The sequence below is a fragment of the Schistocerca serialis genome, chromosome 9 (assembly GCF_023864345.2).
Source record: "Schistocerca serialis cubense isolate TAMUIC-IGC-003099 chromosome 9, iqSchSeri2.2, whole genome shotgun sequence".
Lineage (NCBI taxonomy): Eukaryota > Metazoa > Arthropoda > Insecta > Orthoptera > Acrididae > Schistocerca > Schistocerca serialis.
In genome coordinates this window covers 185764309-185778429 of record NC_064646.1, presented here as the reverse complement: position 1 = coordinate 185778429, position 14121 = coordinate 185764309, and the positions used below count along the sequence as shown (strand labels likewise).

Genomic DNA, 14121 nt, shown 5'->3' with positions numbered 1-14121 from the left:
CAGCTGGAATCTGCAGCGTATTATGTATATATACGAAAGCAAATATTTAGAGAGTTTGTAAGGGAGCATAATAAATTTCTTTCTGAACAGGGAATAATAAATAAATATGCGTTTTGTTTCTATTATTGAGTGACTTGCAGAGTATCCGTGTAGATATAGATGCCATTTTATGTGTACGTACAATTGCGAATAAATCTGAAATAACTCTATCGAATAATCACTAATTTTTCTTCGTTGGTTTTTTTAACTGAATTTAGAATATTGGGTACTCGGAACACAGCGTAATAGAGTGGCGTCCTTTTGTCGACTGTTTAAAGTGTAGCTTTGGAAAGTATTCTTTTAAGGGTTTGCAGCAACGTAGATTCTGTTCTGACCTACTATCGCGATGAAGGAAGAACACGGGAGCATTTTGATCTCGGAAAAGATAACTTATAAATAAAAGTAGCTCTTGATTTTAAGATAGCAGAATCGTTTCTTTATCTCTAGTTCGGCCACCCTGTGACTGCTTTTCTGTAACTGTGGGATAGTACTCAGGCATGAACATTGTATACTAAATAAAATATTCTCATACAGTATAACTTTTTTTACAACTTCATTACGTTTCCTTGGTATGGAAAAGATATTTATTATTGCAACGGGTTAAAACAATCGTATTTTTTTTAATCGGGCAGGGTGAAGAATAAATTAGCATATATTTTTAACTGCAAAAATTAAAATCGATAGCAAAGACCTGTGAAAGAAAAAGAAATCATCAAACCACATAAGATATCCATTATACCACTATGGAATTCAAATTTATTTTAAACCCTTACGGTGTTTTTATTAGTTACGTAATACTGTATTTTATAATTCAGCATAATAGCCGTCTTTGTTAGTACTGATGTGAAAGCTAATTAAAACAACAGCAGTGAAGAATTATTTATTAAACTCTGTGATGGCACCAGCAATCGTAAGAAATTCGTCAAACAGACGCATTCTAAATCTATTCACAATGTACTGAGTCATTCGTTCGTCAAGCGTGGAGACAGGTGTCAACAAGGAATTGAAGAGCATAACGACAGTTGATTTCAAATAATCCGTACCTGGACTTCACAGTGACTCATAAAACCCTTAATGAAAAAACGCAAGCGCTGCAGAATAGACGAGTGTCTTCTCTGTTCACTACTTTCAGGCACTTTGACTTTGTGAAATGTGAAAAAAACGAAAAGAAATTTGTTTTTCTTGTGAGGGATACAATCTCTCTGTTGATTCCCATTCAATGTAACAAGTTAAACTCTACCAGACCGGGATCTGAAGCACAAAACCCCCATATGAGGGTAATGTTCTTTAGACTGAACTATCCGGGGAAACATCCAGGATGGAGTCCCAGACGCTGCTTGACTACTCCTCTCAGTAATTACTCAGAAGAACGGACACCTTGGTGCGTTGAAACACGGACTAAGTTGAAGGAAGCCATGTCTTGTCATTCTGATAAACAACAGTAGTCAATGCTGAACGAGGATCTACGTCTCGAGTAAACTAAAAAGCTTTCCGACTGAAGACGTCTGCCCCTGTAATTTCTCTGCACCCATAGAGTACTTTTAGAGGGTATCCTAAACAGTTGTTTCTGTAGTTTGTTTTATACGAATTATGGGACTGAGCAACAAACGGTCCACATCTGGAAGTTCCTGCATCCCTGTCCTAGTGAAGCGAATGTTCGTCTCCGATGATATCTTTCACCGATTTCTACGTCTATATGACTACTCTGCAACTGCCGGAATGTCTACAGAACTACTTTCAGACTATTTCTCGGCCGTTCCACATTCGATTAGCATATGGAAAATATGAGCAACTAAATCACAGAGTGTCGAGCTCTAATTTCTCTTGTTATTATCAAGGTCATTACTCCCTAAGTACCTGGGAGTCAGTAAAGTATTTTCGCATTCGGAGGAGGAAGTGGGTGATTGAAATTTTGTGAAAACATCTCGCCGCAACGAGAAACGCTATAGTGTTATTGACTGTCACCCCCAATTCTGATATCACATTCGTGACACTCTGTCCCCCATTTCGCGATAATACAAAACGAGCTGCTCTTCTTCGTACTTTTTTTATGTCCTTCGTCAATCGAACCACAATCACATACTGCTCAGCAATACTCCAGAAGACGATGGACAAGCGTAGTGTAAACAGTCGATGCGTTAGGTTTGTTGCACCTTGAAAGTGTCTTGCATTTGGTTCGCCTTTCCCACAGCGCTTTCTATGGGCCGGCCGCTGTGACCGAGCGGTTCTAGGCCCTTCAGTCCGGAACCGCGCTGCTGCTACGGTCGCTGGTTCGAATTCTGCCTCGGGAATGGATGTGTGTCCTGTCCTTAAGTTAGTTAGGTTTAAGTAGTTCTAAGTCTATGGGACTGATGACCTCAGATGTTCAGTCCCTTAGTGCTTAGAGCCATTTTGAGCACTTTCTGTGTGATAGTTCCAATTTAAGTTTTTCATAATGGTGATCACTAGGTATTTAGTTGTATCGACAACCATTAAATTTGCTCGATTTATGCATAACCGAAATTCAACGAATGTTGTTTCAGAAATCATATGAAGTGCCCCACACTTGTTATCGTTTACAGTTTATTGCCAATTTTCGCATCAGATGGCTCAGTGGTAAAGTGCCGGATTACAAATCCAAAGGTCTCAGGTTCGACGCCCGGTCAATCCTAGGATTTATATCTGTCATTATATCACTTCTTTCAGCTCTGGCAATTCTTGTTGATGTGAGAAACGTTCAGAGCTTGGGAGAAGACAACGGTACACCACCTCCAGTTGGAGCATGCCTTGGAAAATTCTGTCGTGTTCAAAAAAATCTTGGGATTGATGATAATATTACCTTACAGTTATCTTGTATGAATCATTTTGCAATTTTTCTTGAGCTTTTTATGACTTTTGACGACAGCACCTAAGAGAGTTTCTTCGTAAATCGTTTATGTGGCTTAAGAACAGGAGAGGGCCTATGACACTTCCTTGATGAATCCTAGGTACCACTTCGGCTCCAGTGGATGACTTCCCGTCAGTTACTACGAACTGTGATCTCTCTGACAGGAAATCATGTATTCAGTCGCACAGCTGAGATGGAGACTGCACTCAGTTTGATTGAGAGCCGGACTTGAACAACAGTGTCAAGCCTTCTGGAGAATGTTGACGAGACCTTAAGCCCTGACAGAAAGAGAAACGAATCGCATGCAGCCTGTGAATTTTAGACGACGGAGGTCTGACGTATTCGCCAGTTTTCCTCAGCGGGGACGGATTGTCGGTGGAGAGTAAGACACAACAGTTGCAGCAGAGGCAGGCAGCAGAGACAGACAACCTGCTGGCACGGGAAACAAAGGCTGGGAGAGGACCGCAGCTTACGGGGAGTGAGTTATGGGCGCTGGCGCGGATTCAGGGCGTTAATCGTGGTCGCGTTACAGCATGGGCGGTCGCCGCTGCCTTGGCCGGCCGTGCCACGGCAAGAATAAAGCGCAGCGTCTGTGTGGCTCCGGGATGCTGGCTGGCGGTGTACTCGCGCCGCCGCGCGCTGGTCGATACACCGCCCCGAGCACGCGAGATAGCAGGCGAGAAAAGTCGACAGCAAAGTCGATAAGCGCACTTACTGCGACCGCCGGCTCGTTAAAGACGCTGTCGTCTTGAGCCCAAGTTGGCGAGTTCTCATGCGAAAGAGGCCCATCGACTTCTCCTCTGCTTAAAAATCCGTGGCTCTGCTTGTGTACCTGCTCGCATTGGGTAAGGAAGGGATGTGAGCCAGAGAATAGTGGCACAGTGTCGACATGAAAGACGCAGTCACAGATGCAGATGATTGGCTTTCACCAACAACGGGTTTACACAAAACGGGAAAAGCTGGTAATAACGAAAACACGGAACAGTGGACTGTGTGACGGTAGCGCACGAGAAGAACTCCGTCAATGGACGGCCAGCAAATTTAACTGTAAAAGTAGAAACAGATAAGTAGATACTGCTTCCATCTCACTGTAATAAGAGTAGTGGTTACTTAATAAACAAAAATTTAGCAAAAATTCCATTTGAAAATCCTCTTTTTTTAATGGTTTGTTTGAACTTCTGATGCCTATCAAGTGCTGGCTAACAACCGAGGCACGAAAGGGCGATATCATTGCCCAAGACTACATCGCCTATTGTTTTTCTTCAGCATTCCATATCAGACGCCACAGTCTGGTCGACAACAAATACAGAGTGATTCCATGATGATGTTACTAAATTTCAGGCATGATGAAGAAGGGTAAATGTATCAATCCAAGGTAAGAGACTTTGTTCCCGAAACGAATGAGTGGAAAGCTATAAGCGAAAATCGTTCTAATACCTCTGATAGATGCTACTGGTACTGTTGTCACTCAGATTGTAAAGCAGGCAACCTTCAGAGATGGTTGTATGGACCAAAACAAGGAAATAATGTCCAATAATGGTTCAAATGGCTCTGAGCACTATGGGACGTAACATTTGTGGTCATCAGTCCCCTAGAACGTAGAACTACTTAAACCTAACTAACCTAAGGACTACACACAATACCCAGCGATCACGAGGCAGAGAAAATCCCTCACCCCGCCGGGAATCGAACCCGGGAACCCGGGCGTGGGAAGCGAGAACGCTACCGCACGACCACGAGCTGCGGACTGATGTCCAATAAATATGGGCTCTACATTGCATACCTTAAGAACAAGTGTGTTCAGTAGAAGAGACGTTTTTCACAGTAGCCAAAATGAACAAGTGCTCGTAGCTTTTAAGGTATGCACTTTAGATCCCTCAGTTGCTGGACATTTTCATCTTGTGTTGGTGAATACCACCTTCCTCCAAAATATGGAAAGCAAAGAGCTTCCAGACGTGTTTCACACTATTTAAGATACCTGTGAAGGTATGCAATTTAGTGCCCATGCTTACTAGAAAATTTTCTAGTTTTAGTCCACACTATCACCTCTGAAAGTTGGCTGCCCTACGATCTCAGCAACAACAGTAACAGTACATGTGTTCCAGCGTCAGAGGTAACAGAGCGATTTTCGCTTATAACTTTTGGCTTGGTCGTTTCCTCACTAGGGATTCCTGACCTCAAATTGATACATTTACCCTTCTCCATCATCTTTCAAAGTTTGTAACACTGTCACGGAATCACCCTGTATTTACCATCACTTCTTCTAGGAGACGAAGACATCTGGAACGTGACATACAGTGTTATGGGTGTAAGACTGTTACAAGCACCGACAAGTACACTATATATCAGCAACATTAACAATAAGTCACGAGCAATTTTAGCAACGTTTGTCTCATGTCGTTAAACAAAACTGTTTGTTTTCTAATTGGATTGTTTTAAACATACTTGTGATAAAGTAGAGACTAAAGCCCCAGTTACTATGTTGTGTTGAGTGAGCACTATCACATTGTGAATGAATACTACAAGTTTGTTTCGAAACATGACGCACAGCTCATACCGCCAACGTTTGCAGTTCTACGTAGTTAATTTCTGTGTAATACTGATACAAAGGTAAACGGAGGTAAGAAAACAAACGCAACTCCAGTACCCTGTAACATGCCAAGCCACCGGAAACCATGGATCCCTTGAACCAAAATGTTCAGAAAATATCCTTGAACAATCTCCGAAATTTGGTTCTTGGCGTCCGACTTCACCCCGAGTTGAGACATCCTTTCTTCCCGCCTACTACCCACAGACGAAACGAAGAATAGGAAAATGATTCTGCTAATGCTAAATGTCGTTCGTATTATTTTGATCACTACATGAGTAGCAAGACACTAGCATGACTCAAGGACTATCTATTCACTGTTTTCGACTGCTAGGGTCCAAATGGTTCAAATGGCTCTGAGCACTATGGGACTTAACATCTGAGGTCATCAGTCCCCTAGAACTTAGAACTACTTAAACCTAACATCACACAAATCCATGCCCGAGGCAGGAATCGAACCTGCGACCGTAGTGGTTGCGTGGTTCCAGGCTGAAGCGCCTAGAACCGCTCGGCCAGTACGGCCGGCGTCTGCTAGGGAACTCTCGCCTATGGTTGTGTAGTAAAGCATCTCTACACGCTGTACTTAGAAGCCAAAAGCGTGCTAATCAGTCAGGTGGCTAGGCGTTGGAAGAAGACACTTCCCCTTCCTCTGTCTCTCACGTTGGATAGTTGCGCTTGCCCTTGTCGCTGTTTGTTCGTGTGGTCGGCGACCGTTGCAATTAACCTGTTCTATGCATTAAACCCAGACGTTAGTGTCTTCTGTACTAGGGAAATGGGCGTTTCTACACTGCAATATTCAGGATACCTTGTGAGAGAGCTGCCTGCTAGTGTTGTGTTGCCTTCATTCTATATTACATGGTTTTTCAGCTTTGCAAATGTATTCCCATTGTACACAAGGTTACAGCTCTTTGTCCATAATATCATGGGGATTTGAGAATACATGGGGTTCTTTCATGTTTTTGAGAATAAGTTGTATTGTTTTATACGTAGTCTGATGAGTGAAATGTATCTCTTGCTTATGTACTTTTATGCCCATATCTTGTGTAGTAATGGGAATTAATTTCAATTCTATCCTTTCTTCCTTTTTTTTGCGTTAGGATTTCTAAACTTTGTGCTCAATTGAGGGTTTCTTAATCCTTTGTCACCGTTCGTACATGATGCTCATTGAAAAAAAGAAAAAAACTGTCTTCCGCGAAATTAACACAACGACAAACGGTTTTCGGTACGGTACTTTCCTTCTTTGCATACAGTTTTCAGCTCGGTAGGTTTCACTTGCGGAGAACTTCGAGACAGGTACTACAGTCCTGAATACGTCGAGTGTTGGTTCTTTGGTGATTCATGTAACTTACTATCACGTGTTTGGCAATACAAGGTGCAGTTTACATCTGCATGTCACGCGTTTCCTCTATAAGAAAAGATGCACCTACGCTTACATGTTATGTCAGAGTGAGTGAATATCTACGTTATAATTTTGCGTAGCTGTAACACTTGTTAGAGGCCGTTTCACATATTCCGTTGGGCTTTGAAAGATTTCTTATTACCTAACATTTCACTAATAGAAATCAGATCGCGTTGTTGTTCAATCATGGTCAAACTTTATTAAATAAGGGGGATATTTTCAGGGCTTTAGCACCGCAGTCATAATAGTGCATAACTAATATGCACTCAGATTAAAAACTGACGGGTAATATTAGCTTTCAAATGTTACTGTACCCACTTTTACGCTCTTCTGTTTTTTGATCTCGTCGCTGTTAAACACAGAAAAAATGAAACACAGGGAGAGTGGGGAGGGAGGGAGGGAGGGAGGGAGGGAGGGATGGTGGCAGAGAGAAGTTTGTTTCGTCAAAACGTTCTCCCTCTGTGTGTTATTATTTGTTTATTAGTACTGTTAGTTGATGATACGTCACTAAAGAGGCAACTGCAAGGGTATCATACCGACTGATGTCAGCTGTCGTGTATCTAAGAAACCAAGCGCGCACGGCTCATAGAGCTGCGGCGTTTTGGAGTTGGCATAAATGTTTCCCCTTCCTATCCCCTTATGGGAATCTGTGATATCGAATACGACTGAGGGTCGATCGCGGTTCCCCCGAACTCAAAGCTCGTCCTCAGCAGAGCCGGCTGAGCCAGATAACACAATATTCCGGTTTACGAGGCGTTAAACCTGTTAGGCTGTGCGCGCCGCCGCTAAGCAGATTTCTCAGCGTCGCGACGCCTCCGACGCCGAGCACAACGACGCATCGGCGGAGGCGAAAGGGCCAGGATCGGCCGCCGTTATTCGCAGGCGCCCATGCGTACAGCAGAATCCCGCCAACTCTTTGAAACCGTGCGAAGGACCCGCGCATGCGTCCCATTCCGTGGCTGCCACACAAGGCGGGGGCGCAATTTGCTGGGTGCCGAAATTGTTGACGGTGCAACCAAGCGTTGGAGACTCGTCACCTTTCATCCACCACTCACCCCCCAGACAGCGACAGTCTTCCTAGTGTCAGCCTGCATCTGATATTTGTTCAAGCTTACGAGCAGTAGTCAAAGTTTTAATTTTTTTTTTTTTTGAGTTATCAGTCATCTGACTGGTTTGATACGGCCCAGTATGAGTTCCTCTTTCATGCCAGCCTCTTCGTCTTAGAGTAGCACTTGCGGCCTATTTCCTAAGTTATTTGCTGTCTATCTCAACTGTTTCTGCCTTCTACAGCTCCCTCTAGTAGCATGGAAATTATTCCTTGATATCGTAACACATGTCCTATGATCCTGGCCCTTATCTTGTTGGTGTTTTCCATGCATCCCTTTCCTCGCCGATTCTGCAGAGACTCACCTCATTCTTTACCTCGTAAGTCACCTAATTTTCAACGCCCTTCTGTAGGACCACATGTCGAATTCTTCGATTCTCTGCTGTTCCGGATTTCCCTCAGTCCATATTTCCCTACAATACAATGCAGTGATCCAAACGCACATTCTCAGAAATATCTGAGCATTGCAAGGAACACGGTAGTACCTAAACTCACTTTGTAGTGTCTAGTTGCGACAAAGATGTCGCTAAGAAATCCCACCAATTGCGACCACGTAATGTGCTCCAGTTACTAATTGCGGGAGGTATAACAACTAAATTTTTTTTTTTTTTTTTTTTTTTTTTGCAAGTCGAAACGGTTTAGGCCTACAGCGAAGATGTTATAAGGGAGTGTGTTTAAGTGGTGTAAGGAATTTAGTGGAGGCAGAGCAGATGTTCGTGATGAACAGAAGAGTGGAAGATCCCCCATTCTGACTGACACGTTGGTGCAGAAAAACGAGGAAACTGTTCATGAAGACCACCGACTGACAGCGGATGAAATTTCTGCCGTATTTCCACAACGCTGCAGAACTGACTTATGCGAGACACTCACAGAAACGCTGGGATACAGGTGACAGTGCGCAAGATGGGTCCCGAAACAGCTGACAGCAGCGGCAGAAAAATCGGGTCAATAGCGCCCGCAAGTTTCTTGAGCGACATGAATTTGAAGGTGAGGATTGTCTGAGCTCTCTTGTGACTGAAGATGAAACGAGGGTGGTCATTACACGCCTGAGACAAAAAGATCTCCGTTACAGTGGCGTCACACCAATATTCTATCTGCTAAAAATTCAAAACCAAATTTCAGGGGAAAAAATCCTGGCCTCAGTGTTTTTGGGGCCGAAAAGTCATCTTTTGATAGAATTTTTGCCGCATGGGCACACCATCAATGTACAACGATATTTTGAGACACTAAAAAAATCTCAAAACGAGCATTCAAAACAAAAGGAGGGGGATGCTGGCGAGACGAGTGCGCCTGTTGCACAACAACGCCCCCTCCTCATACCACTATAGCCACCAAGGCGCTCTTGGACTCATTTGGTTGGGATGTTTAGAACCACTCTCACACTCATTTGACTTGGGGCATCATATTATCATCTTTACATCTCCCTGATGCACATATGAGGTGAAATAATCTTTCAACCGACGAGCAGAAACAGAAAGAGGTTCTGAAGTGAGGGAAGAAGGTGAAGAAAAGAGGCAGGACTGCCTAGAATCCAACTCCATGCAGAGAAAATTGCAGCTTGCAACAGTTACTCGTATCTAGGAGTAGAATTTGATAAGACGGGGAAAGATGATTAAAAATTGTGAAACGAATAACTTGTGTTATAAGACTGGCCTCTTGTTCAAATTAAATCCTTTGGAGAAACAAAATAGGAAAGAAGCGGAAATACCTTACCTGCGCAACTCGAATTATAAAACTGCCTTTTATGGGGCAGAAGCACGGAGAGATACAAGAAACAGAAAGAAAAGTTGGAGGCCTCCGGTACAGACGTGTTCAGACCGTCATTGGGAATCTCCAGAAGACATAAAATATGTAAGGAAGGGTTTCGAATAGGAGTGAGTGTGGATGGTCTATTTAAAAACTGACATCGAACAGAAACTATTAATTTGGTATGGTCTTGTGCAACGGGTCGATGGATGCAGGTTGCCTGAGAAGGCTATGCAGCAGATACCACCGATCCACAGAAAACGTGGAAGGCCGAGGAAACTTTGGAGAGAGGGAACTGTATAAGCAGTGAGATCAAGAGATTTAAGGGAATATCAGTGGGACGACAGAGTACCATCGAATCGGACAAAATTGGAATCTTAGCAATGGTGTCTGTTACCAAAGCTCTTTGACTCCTCTTCTGAAGTTTTATTTCACTTCCTTCATTGTTTCTCCGATAATGATTCGCAGAGGACATAGCTCTTCTGGCCAGACGTATGGAAAACTTAGATGAACTGTTGTAACGTAATGACAGTATATCTAACAAAGAATGTGACGGAGGGATAAACAAAACGAAGACAGAGATTATGAAGAGTAGCAGAAACGGAAGGTAAAGATCTTACTAACACGAAAGCTGGTAACAACACGGCAGTGGAAGAAGTAGAAGAATTCTGCTCTCAGAGAAGCAAAATTACACTGACTGAACCAAGAAGGGAAGGAGCTCTCGTGGTGTCAAATATTGATAGGGCATTTCTAGAGCGCAGCAATGTTTGGAAGTGAAACGTAGACGATCGTAAATCGAAAAGGAAGAAACTTGAAGGATTTCAAATAGGGTGCTATCCAAGAATGTAAAAATTTAAGCGGGCAGAAAAATACGAAATGAAGATGTATGAAAAATAACAAGTGATAGAAGTCTAGGGACGATCCTTATCAGAAGAAGAGACTGGTTAAAGGGACAACTGCTGCGATTTCCATAAATAAGTCAAACTGGTGCTGCGGCAGGGCCAACAGGAAAGTAAAGTAGTACCCTCTGGAAGGAGTGGGAGACGAAAAGTAATTGATTGGGGATGTTGAGTGTAATAATGAAATGATTGACACAAGAAAGGAAAATTTGGAGGACAGATAAATCATTCGCAAGACTAGTGGCAAAAAGAAAAACGTTGAGTTATGAGTGGTTCAACCATAATAGAATGCTAAAACCGTTTCAGATATCCACCGCAGCCTGTAATATTCTGTATAAAAGACGTCCTGCATTGCGTCATGTATTACGTTAGCTTACTGGCAAATTTCAGTCTGTGGTCATGTTCAGATGCCTGTAATAACAATACCAGCACAGTAAAAAAATGTATACAGCATTTTTGACATCGTTACAGTTCGGTTATTGTAATGGCCGTTAACTTGTTTACACTTGGGACGGTGATATATGTAACTGTGTAGCGTTAAAAGCAGTTATAATATCCAATGTGTAACGATGTCAAAAAAGTACTTTATCGTTGTATTTTGTTGATATTCATACTACTGGCTCTTCAAAACGGACACAGGCCACAACTGGCCAATAACGTAATGAGTTCATGATGCAATAAAGGTCATCTTGTGAAAGGAATTTCACAGCCTGCAGTGGATATTTGAAATTTATATTTTCGAAATTACGTCGAGGCTGTGGACGCACATATGAAGATAATAGTAATCAGAGGTGGCCGACATATCATGATCGAAGTTCATTAAGTGTTACTCGACAGGTTTTAGAAATGTAATGAGTAAATAATCTGTGTAGTGTTAACAGTACTAGACGCAAGGTATTTTGCTTAAAATCAGTACCAGGGACTACACTCGTGCGATACAGAAGAGTGGACTGGACCACAAAGACAACACGCTTGTACGAGGTAGGTGTCCAGGTGGCCATGCGATTCAGTTTTTCGACGGCTGACCTAGTTGCATTCATCAGGTGCTACGAGGGAATGTGTACTCACAGTCTGAACTCAAATCAGGCTGTATGGGCCACAGCCTGTGAGCTACTGTGCACAGAAGTAGGATCATTAACCCGTCTCTACGACTGGAGAGATAACCTCATAGATCGGACCTGAGGATATACCTCCAGAGTATAAAACACAATAAACAGCTAGTGCGGATCTGGATTGCACTCAGTTTTACTATAGATTATTTTCCCATCTCTGATTTTAAATTGTCTGATTGTCCTTTACATTATGTGCAAATGGAGAGATGTCGACCATCACCCACACAAGGCGAAACTAAGAAATAGCAACAGAAAAGGTATTAAAATCTGATTTAATTGTGTCCACTGGAGTTGACAAAAGGATTGTTATTTGTCTCAGGCAACATAACAAACGAAATTATTTAGTAAAGTAGAGATTTTACAAAATATGTGATATTCATTCCAAGCCCGCAGCTTTCATCTTCACCGGTTTTAGAAGAATGCCGGGATACAGGTTGCTCTAGGTCTGTTAAAAAGAGGTTTACTACAGGATAACACATAGTTCGTAGTTTACTGGCTTTTATAACAATTACACGCAATCGGGGCAGCTCTATGAGAAACAATATTAATAAAAACTTATTTTATGGAAAACTGTGTCATCTCGTAGCTACCTTGTTTATTTCTGCCATGAGCAGCACACACTAGACACAACTACCGGCGTAAATGCATATGCAACGAACGTACGCAAACTCATTTGGGTCATAATGCGCGTATCCTTTATGAATGAAGTGGAATTTTTTTATGTTTAATGCAAATACCCGTCACTTGCAATACATAAATTCATAGAAATATGTGTCCCATTTTCTAAAGATGATGATTTGTGAATATATGATAGGAGGTCTAAGGCGTAAAAGAACTCAGTTTCCCCAATATCCACTTACTATTACAATTTTCAGTTCATATCTCTAATTTTGCTCCTCTATAAATATGTCATTTGTGCGATCTTAAAATAATATGGTGACTTTTGGTTGTTCAAAGCCGTCTATGCAGTTTCATCGAAAGTTATTCTTTCAGCTATTGCTGCATATATTTTCAGGATAACTACATATTTCAGACTGAAGCTAAAATTCTGAGAACAAATGATCGCCAACGATGACCAGTGTCCTTAGTTTTCTCTTAGTTCATCGGAAGGCTTTGTGTGTGAGTGGAAGAAAGCGAAGCATGCAGACTTGAACAATGCGTAAGAGACGGACAGGTAACTTGCTTTGCAAGCATTGGCAAGCTTATAAACGAGTTGGAATGTAGAATGAGGATGTTTCACATAATTCTGCAAAGGGAGGGCTGAAAACGCCTGTCGCCGATGGTGGTTTTTATTGAATGCGAACTACTGGGAATTATTCCGCTGCAAATTTAATCACTGAATATATCAATAACCCATCTGATAGCTCCTTAATCTAAACACTTCATAAACCGGAGACACGTTAATTTTTGTTAGATGTTTATTATTATACGGAATATGTACTAAACATAACTGAAAATTTTCGAGTGACGTTCAGTGTGTGTGTGTGTGTGTGAAATTAGGTGTCAGTAACTCTGTATACAAATTTAATTGTCACCATTACACATGCTTCATCTACGCCCTTGGTTACAAAACTTCAGTTTTAACCGGCAGCAATTGTTGAAAATCCACTATATTATATGCTATTAATGAAAGTACTAGATATCCGTTAAGAAACGTATAATCTAACAGCGAAAAGATATTATATAAGGATTCCATGTGAAGGAACTGTACTTCAGTTATGAGGTAAAATTGTAAAGTAGCCGAGTGCGTTATTAGTGACAGGGGTCTAGCGAACGGAGCGTAATCCGGCGAGGCGAACCTTGAAACTACTGTAGACTGCGTTTCAAAAGGAGTTGCAATCTCAGAAATACCAATTATGCACTGAAGGTTCAGATTATGTTACTAGCCATTTCCACTATTTAAGTGTTCAGCCTTGTTACATAAAGCTCATGGAACAGGCGATGACAGCGGTGTTCGGAATTCTAGTACATGCCGTTCTGTCTCCTCCCTGTGCGCTATCAGCTCCTTTCTGTGGTTATTGTATCATAAATGGTATGTAGCTCCGAAGCTGACGACGTATCTCTTCTGATCAATATGACACATTTTGTTGCGAAACAACAGAAGATAGGCTACAGAATTTGAGATGAGGAGTTTACGGATTCTACACAACAACATGAAAAGACGGATGTTAGAGGTTGTTGCGACTGAGAGCTATCTTTGCTAATATGTTTTTCATCGATACCAGTTACCTAAAAAATACCTCCTATCTGCATAGAATTTGGTAGTACTATTCTGCGCATGGAATATTGTATCCTGTCTCTTTTGAAATAATAGGACAGAATAAAACGAAACGCTTTCCTATCAGAATGCAACCTGTATTTTTTTCTA

General features: G+C 42.0%; 1 protein-coding gene across 1 annotated transcript in view; it reads right to left on the bottom strand.

Moving 5' to 3' along the window:
• Positions 1 to 14121, bottom strand: part of LOC126419461 (optomotor-blind protein-like) — a 492782-nt gene that overhangs the window by 454531 nt on the left and 24130 nt on the right. The gene's annotated exons all lie outside the window — the stretch shown is intronic.